Consider the following 7,706-nt stretch of genomic DNA (forward strand, 5'->3'; position numbering starts at 1 on the left):
TTATCAATTGCAAAAGACAAGGGTCATATTACTTGGAAGCCTTGGACGGTAGAAAGTTGGAGCACCCTTGGAATTTTAAGCACCAAAGAAGGTATTATTAGTAAGATATCAGCCTAGACGAGCATTATCCTAGACGAGATCACCCAAGATGTTGTCACTTTGGACGAGCCAAAGTTTGCATTGCTTTCTGTTACTTGTGTGTTTTTAGCATTATGTGTTATGTTTTAACTCCTTAAAGGTGTATTAATTTTTAAACTAACTATGGACGAAGTCATGAACTTGGATCATATTTGTTTGTATTTATAATTCCCTAAAAGGCACTAGCTTTTACGCATGTGCCATACTTGTGGACGATATTTATATTGTGAATATGTAGTTTGGATTTCCAATGTATGTGATATATAAATCTAATCTTCATAATTTCATCCACAAGAAAGCGGCCTAAAGACGAATAAAAATCTTTGGACGCAGGAATGTAACGTCTATAAGCTTTCCTCGAAATAATGATAAAGCAAAGAAAAACAAGCCCAAGGCATATTCATCTAAACAATTGATGAAATAAAGCCTGAAGCGTATTAGTCCAACCCATGGATGAGGAAATACATACACAAGAATATTTAAAGTCCATGGATAGGAAGCTAGCTAAAACAATCAAATCCTTGGACGAGTAAAAAGCTAAAAATGCCTTACATAAAAATAATTCCTATGGACGAAAAATAGAAGCAACTACCAAGTCTTAGGACGAGTAAAGTTGGAAAAACCAGTGCCATTCACAAGACAAGTTATACTTGTAAAACTTAAAGAATTGTAAAGGATGTTAAACATGAGGAAGTTCTTGTCATGGACGAGCCATGCTTGAAATGAATGTAAGGGATGTAAAGAAAATGTTCGTCCATACAACAACATGTTTAATAGTAAATAAAAAAGTAATGAAAATAAAACATTCATTCATAATGTTTAGAAAAGGGTGGACGACCATTGTCCAAAAACCTTTATAAAGCAAAACTTAACAATTATTTGAAAGCTCGTCTTAAGTGATATAGACGAGTAAAATGTACTTGAACAATTACAAATGGTCCTAAACAGTGGACCTCATAAAAAAAAAAAAAAAGAGAAACAAGGTAAAGAGAAAATAAGATTAAAATTTTCTTTCACTGTGGGGGGTCATCTTCAACGTCTTGGGTAGGTTGGGTGGTGGCATCGTCCTCGTTGTTAATATCTTCTGAGCTCGTCTGGAGAAGGGAGCTTGTAGCAGCACTAAGGTTGAGCTTAATGGAGCTAAAGTCAACCTCCGGGAAGTTTTCTATAGTGTCCATTCTAAAATCTTCAAAGCCCATTGCGTAGTTGGTGTCCAACAAATCAATGAATTATTTAGATGCTCTAAACTCCACTACAACATCTTCTTTTGCCTTGTTAAAAAGGGTACTCAACTCATCATTCCTCTTTTGGAGGTGGTTAAGACGAGTATCCTTCTCAATAGCATCTGTTTTTAAGAAAGGAATTAGTAAATGGAAAAGTAAAGGATATGGTAATTGGGCCAGTGAAACCCAAAAGATTTAACAAAAACCCATGAGAATGTAAGAATGGAATGGGCCAAGGATGCCCAAAAGACTGAAGTAGGCCGAGGATGCCCAAAAGAATAAAATGGACCGAGGAAGCCCAAAATGGTATGAGAATTAACCCAGCAGAAATACTGGGCAATGTGAATTGAATAAAGGAAAAAATACATGGTAGACCTAAAGGAGGCCTAGCAAGCACAAGTCAAGTAATAACATGGCAGAAGCAATGGAGTGGCACGATAGGAATGCTAGTCGGCCCATAAACTAGTAATAAAGGGAAACAAGGGCCGAATTGAAGAAGAAATGGCTCGTGCCCAAGCAAGACCCAGTCCAGAAAGGAAATGAAATGCAAAGAATGAAGACCCAGACTCACCTACGCCACAAAAGGTTAAAAAATAAGCAGCAAAAATGCGTAGCAAGACTAGACAAACTCATAAGCAATAGAAAATGCATGAACGACAGACAAACCATGAACTCACATGAGAGTGCAGCATGCACAATACTTAGGTACCACCCACTTGTACCTAGCCAATACAAGTGCGATGGGTCATGGGCTAGAGGTAAGAGAGGGTATGGTCTGGTGGTGAGGAGAATGAGAAGTCTATTCTGGGATTCCCACTCAAACTCTTTTTGGAGAAATGTCCTATTGGGATGACATACCACCCAAAAAAGGGAGAGATGAGCTAGAATCACTAGATGCATACTGTAGAAGTTAGTGAGAGAGGGCACCCAACCCTTATCTGAATAGGAATGCTACTGAAAGTAAGAAAAATAAAACAAAATTCCTTTTTGTCTAGGAATTGAACATGGTACAGCTAGCCTAAGGTAGTAGTGATGGCTGGGCAGCCAGCAAACCAGTGGGTGGCCAGGGAAGGGCACCCACAACAAGCCAAAAGCAATTAAGGGGTAAAATGGTAAATCTTATCACGATAGGCAATATAAAAAAGCCTTAGCTGTGCATAGTGAACAACAACGGAGGAAGAGGGGAAAAACAAGAAAGAATAGAAGCATAGATAGAATTATAAATCTAAAAGGAAAAACAGAAAGGTTAAGAAAAAGAAAGAAAGAAAACAAGAGAGTAGGAAGGAAAGTGAAAAAACAAAAGTGTGATAAGGTATGCACCAATAGGCTGCTCCCTTCTCTTTCTCTCAACAGCCTACCCTCTAGTCAGCCAAGAGATTTAAGAATAAGCCACTTAGGTCCATTCTTCCAAAGTGGGCAATTTCTATGGCAAGATTACCTTGAGAGGTTGCCCATATTGGAGATTGGTTCCCTTCTTGAACTTAAATTTGCCAAGGTGCTAAGCCTAGTAGACCAATCCCCTTTCCCTCTTTTATCATGACTGTTTTAGCATAAACACTGTTCTTTTCATTGTTGCTAACTTATTTCTGCCATACTCATATTATCACTTCTCTTTCCTATTGCAAAGTTGTTTAAATATTATCCTTGATTTATCTTTTTATTATCTTGTTATATTAAGTGTCTCCTGCCATAATGTTTTTGTGATAGCACCCCCTGCTATGGGCACGTGACCAAGATTTTTGCAAAGGGGTCCTTGTGCACAAGCTCTCTCATTCCTTTTCAAATTTCACGCAACCATAGTTTCTATATATTTGTATTACTCATAGATTACATGCCATAGACAAGTGCCATTGCAATCTTGCACAGAATTCAATAGTCAAACGTTTGATACTCCGGCACATAGATTTTACAGAAGTCTAACATCACACACCTTTATGATCAATACTCAGTACTGCAATAAAGACTACAAATTATAACAGATTTACCATGGCAAAATATATAACAATGGGTCAATAAATAAACGGTAAAGTGAATCACATTCTCTCAGCAAGAATGTGTTGATATTAAATCACATAACAATAGTCAAACAAGCAACACATGCTTTTCATTAAGTCAAAGATATGTTAGTAAGATACAAACTTACAGCAAAAAGTCTCATCTTTAAAAGGGTATATTCCCTCTTGACCAGAAAATGATCCTCCGAATGGGAAAATTGCAATGACAACAAGAATCTCAAAATTCGAAGTATGTTAGTGCAATCCGAATCACAAATATCAAACCGTCAATATGTACTAGCCTCTCCAACCGTGCAAAATCATCATTGCACTATTTTGTTTTGTTTAATTTAAACAAAAAATTATAACAAACCGTTTCGGGAATTACATGTTACCATATTGAAAATCTACCCAGATTTAAAGATGAAGCCAACAGAAGAACGACCATCGACACCAAATCCGTCAAACGGTTATTCTATAATAGTCTCCAGGATTCAGGATTATTCATGGTGAATAAACATTTATCAAAATAAACAAATTCCAATGATCAAATGTCAAAACGAAACCAACGTAATCAAGTGCCAAAGACTATATAAGCGAACAGTTTGCGGTAAACCGAAAACCCAAACTGATAAACACGGTTTTCATCTTTAAACCGGAGAAGAAAATTCACAGATTAACGTAGGCACACACAATTACAAATCCTTTCACAGTAATCACAAAAATAAATTAAGAAACCAAAAGTTTGCTTTAAGATTGTTGGATATATTCAACAATTTACTTTTGTGATAAAGTAAAAAGAACTATATATAGATCTAAATATAAGCAATAACACAAATTGATGTGATAAACAAAAGTAATAAATAAATACTGTATATATATAAGAAAAAATCTGCAAATAATTAAAAACTCAAAGACCAAATGCGCGAAAGATGAATGATTCAAATCAAGTTTTGTGTTTGACACAATATTCATAAAACAAATTTCGACCCTTACAAAATCTGTGGTGCTTTGAGACTCATGAACGTCTGTCTCTTAGGATAAAATGATTTACAGCATGGAGAAGAAGCACACAAGATCCGTGCTCTGCGAACTACTCTATATCCCTTTCTCTCTTTTTGACTAAAATTAATGCACAATATATTTTCTCTTAGGAGAGTTTCTCAAAAAATTCTTTTTCATTAATGAGGGACTATGTAAATATACGTTACTGAACAGACATACTGTTTCAGAAATAACTGCTGTCAATATCTAACCAAAACTCATATTTTCTATCATTTCCTATGCGGGACTTAACAATTCTCACCAATCCAAATCATGTTCAAGTGGTCATATTAGGAGTCAATTCCTTATTTGCTCTGTACTATTTTTCCAACCATCTCCGTTCAAACTTTGAAGTCAAATGCCATGGGATATGTGGAGACCTATGAGATTGTTCGAATCTTAGTTTTAAGTTATTACTAGTCTGGATCTTTATTTTATTTTCTTTTTCTTTTAGTTATACGGTATTGGGGTAATGTTCAAAGTTGAATTTAAAATGCTTAAACTCTGATGGGTATTGAAGCAGTAGTGTAGTGTGAGTATCTTAAGACATTTTATTACTTTTCAAGCAAAATTTGCTTCATTTTGTGGTGATGTTGTTAAGCGCAAAATTTCTTCTTGTTATGGCATATGGCCAAGAGATTCGAGGACGTGGTGTTCACATCATGATCTTTGGAAGTCTTGTTGGGGATGCTGGCGTCATTGGTGGTCGGACTGAGGAAGGGGATGGTGGCCAACGCACAGGGGTTTTGGGACTCTTTAGGTAATCGGTTAGTTTTGCTGAGTTGGCTATTTGTTGGGATATGCATTTAATTTTTTAATATTAAAAAAATGCCATGTCACTTAAAAAATGTCACTTCATTACTCCGTTAGCCACGTAAGTATACTAACAATTTCTCCAAAAAAAAAAAAAGTAAAAATACTAACAAAAGGATCAATATTGCTCATTTTTTAAACTTCAGAGACTTTTTTTTTGAAAACCCAATCAAACTTCATTCATTTAAAAAAGTAGAATCAAAATACAAAGCATCATGGGCTGGTGGGGGCGAATCTTCCAACCACACAACTTCCTCATCTAGGACATTAGCGTAGCGAGCTAAGGAATGGGCCACCAAATTGGCACTACACCGAATACAACTAAAGGACACATAGCGAAGTCCTGCTGCTAGACAACCAATATCATCATAAATCACCCCCAGACGAGACCAATTTGGAGTAGTGGAGGAAACAACTTTCATAACCATCGAATAATCCCCTTCAACAATCAACTCTGAGAGCTCCACATCTATAGCAAACTTCATTGCTTTCTAGCATGCCAAAGCTTTCGCCTCCTCACTGTCAACCACAGCTGCACCCCTTGTCGATAGAGCTGCCATAACTTCCCCAGTTGCATTATGAATCATCGCTCCTACCCCTGATCCACTTGCAAATGTAGAATTAACTTAAGGTACTAAAAGCGCTCATTGGGTAAACTTAAGAGACTAAAATTGTGGTTTTGCCTTTTCTTTTCTTTTCTTTTCTTTTTTTTTTAATTTTTTTATTATGGATTACGTTGGAAAATATTCCTCAATGAATCACATGGGTTTTTATAAAAAAGGCAATTTGGAAATGAAAAATTCATGGTTTATGTATAAGCTTTTCATGGAAAATGACTTTAGAGGACACAAGGGTTTAAAACCATTTTTGAAAGTGGATTTTTTTGAAATCAAGTTATAAAAAGTGCCTTAAAAATGATTTTGAGGAAACATTGTGAAAGAGAATTTCAAAAAATCAATTAAAAAAAAAAAAACCCTCCCCAAATATTAAGATAAATAATACTCATTTCCCTTATGTGGCGTTTGGTACAGAGTAATGTTTTAGGATTCCCAAGAATGTTTAAAGATTCCCATGTTTGGTTGCAAATCATGCTAGGGAATCAAATGCCAGGGGAATCTGGATCCCCCCTTAAACCCCTCTCAATAGGAATGTGGATTCCCTTTAAAACAGGTAGGAATCCAGATTTCCAAGCTTAAAAGAAATTGTATTTTTTATAAATTGACAATTTTAACCCTTTTTTTTAAATGACTTGGTAGTTCGCATTCAAATCTAAGGATAGAATGGGAAAAATAAATAATTCATTTAAGATTCTTGGGAATGAACCAAACATAGGAATAACTACATTCTTAGGAATGTGATTCCTAAGAATCACATTCCTAGGAATTTGGATGCCAGGAGTAATATGAATTCCCCCGTACCAAACGCCACATTAAGGTTTTTGGAAATCAATACATTTTGTCTTTCTATTAATATTAGTTACAGAATATTTCAAAATTTGAAAAAATTCCCATGACCAAACTCTAATCATGGTTAACAAAATTTTGGGTTGAATATTATTCCTTATCGCCATACTATGGTTAGGATTTGGTTAATAGAATCTTCCTAAAATTTGAAATATTTTGTTATTGTTATTAATGGAATGATTAATATGTTGATTTCTTCAAATCTCAATAGATGGAAGTGTCACTTCCCTTAAAGTTTAGAGTGAAATGTCATTTCCCCAAAACCTTAAAAGAAGGTTTGAAAAATATACCATTTAAAAGAGGCGTTGGAAATTTAGACTAACTCAGAGAATTATGGTTACAATTTAACCCTTCCTTTCGCCAACAAATGAGGTGACACTATATGATTACCATTATATTTTTTTAAAACTAAATTTTGAGCATGGTTATTTTCCCTACTCAATGGGATAGATGAGGTGACTCCATCAATAAGAGTAGACGACCATGGAGAGGGACGAGTTCAGATTTAAAGCCCATAACAGTGAAGCCATAGTGCTTTGGTGAACGTTAGGGATGAGGTTGAGCTATAGAATGGTCCCTAGAGGTTGTTGGAAAATGAAGGGAGAGAGAAACACCTATGAATTATGATGCCCCTTGATGCCGAATCTTGAAGCATGATTGATATTTATCTATCTTCTATTCTTTTTAATCACTAGGGAGATTCACTCAAATTATTATTATTATTATTTTTAAATCTCTGGTGGCAATAAAAAGGCACAGCAGTATTGAATAAAAGAAACTAATCTTATTAATATCATCTCACTAATTCAGAAAAAAAAAAGAAAAAAAAAAGCATATTTGGTCTTTAACCTTTACACTGCATATCAATTTGGTCTCTGACCTTTCAAGTGTTTCAATTTAATCCTTAACCTTTCATTATTGTGCTAAAATGATCATTCCTTACCGATAAATGACGATAAAAATAAATACTAATGTGACTAACGGCCAAAATAAAATATAATTTTCTTGCCAGATGAACTGCCTCTGTACTG

General features: G+C 35.2%; 1 pseudogene; it reads left to right on the forward strand.

Moving 5' to 3' along the window:
• LOC136063625 (uncharacterized) overlaps window positions 1-5,163 on the forward strand; it is an 11,186-nt pseudogene extending 6,023 nt beyond the window's left edge.
• The last annotated feature ends 2,543 nt before the right edge of the window (window positions 5,164-7,706 follow it).

The sequence above is a fragment of the Quercus suber genome, unplaced genomic scaffold (assembly GCF_002906115.3).
Source record: "Quercus suber isolate HL8 unplaced genomic scaffold, Cork oak 2.0 scaffold_548, whole genome shotgun sequence".
Taxonomy (NCBI): Eukaryota; Viridiplantae; Streptophyta; class Magnoliopsida; order Fagales; family Fagaceae; genus Quercus; species Quercus suber.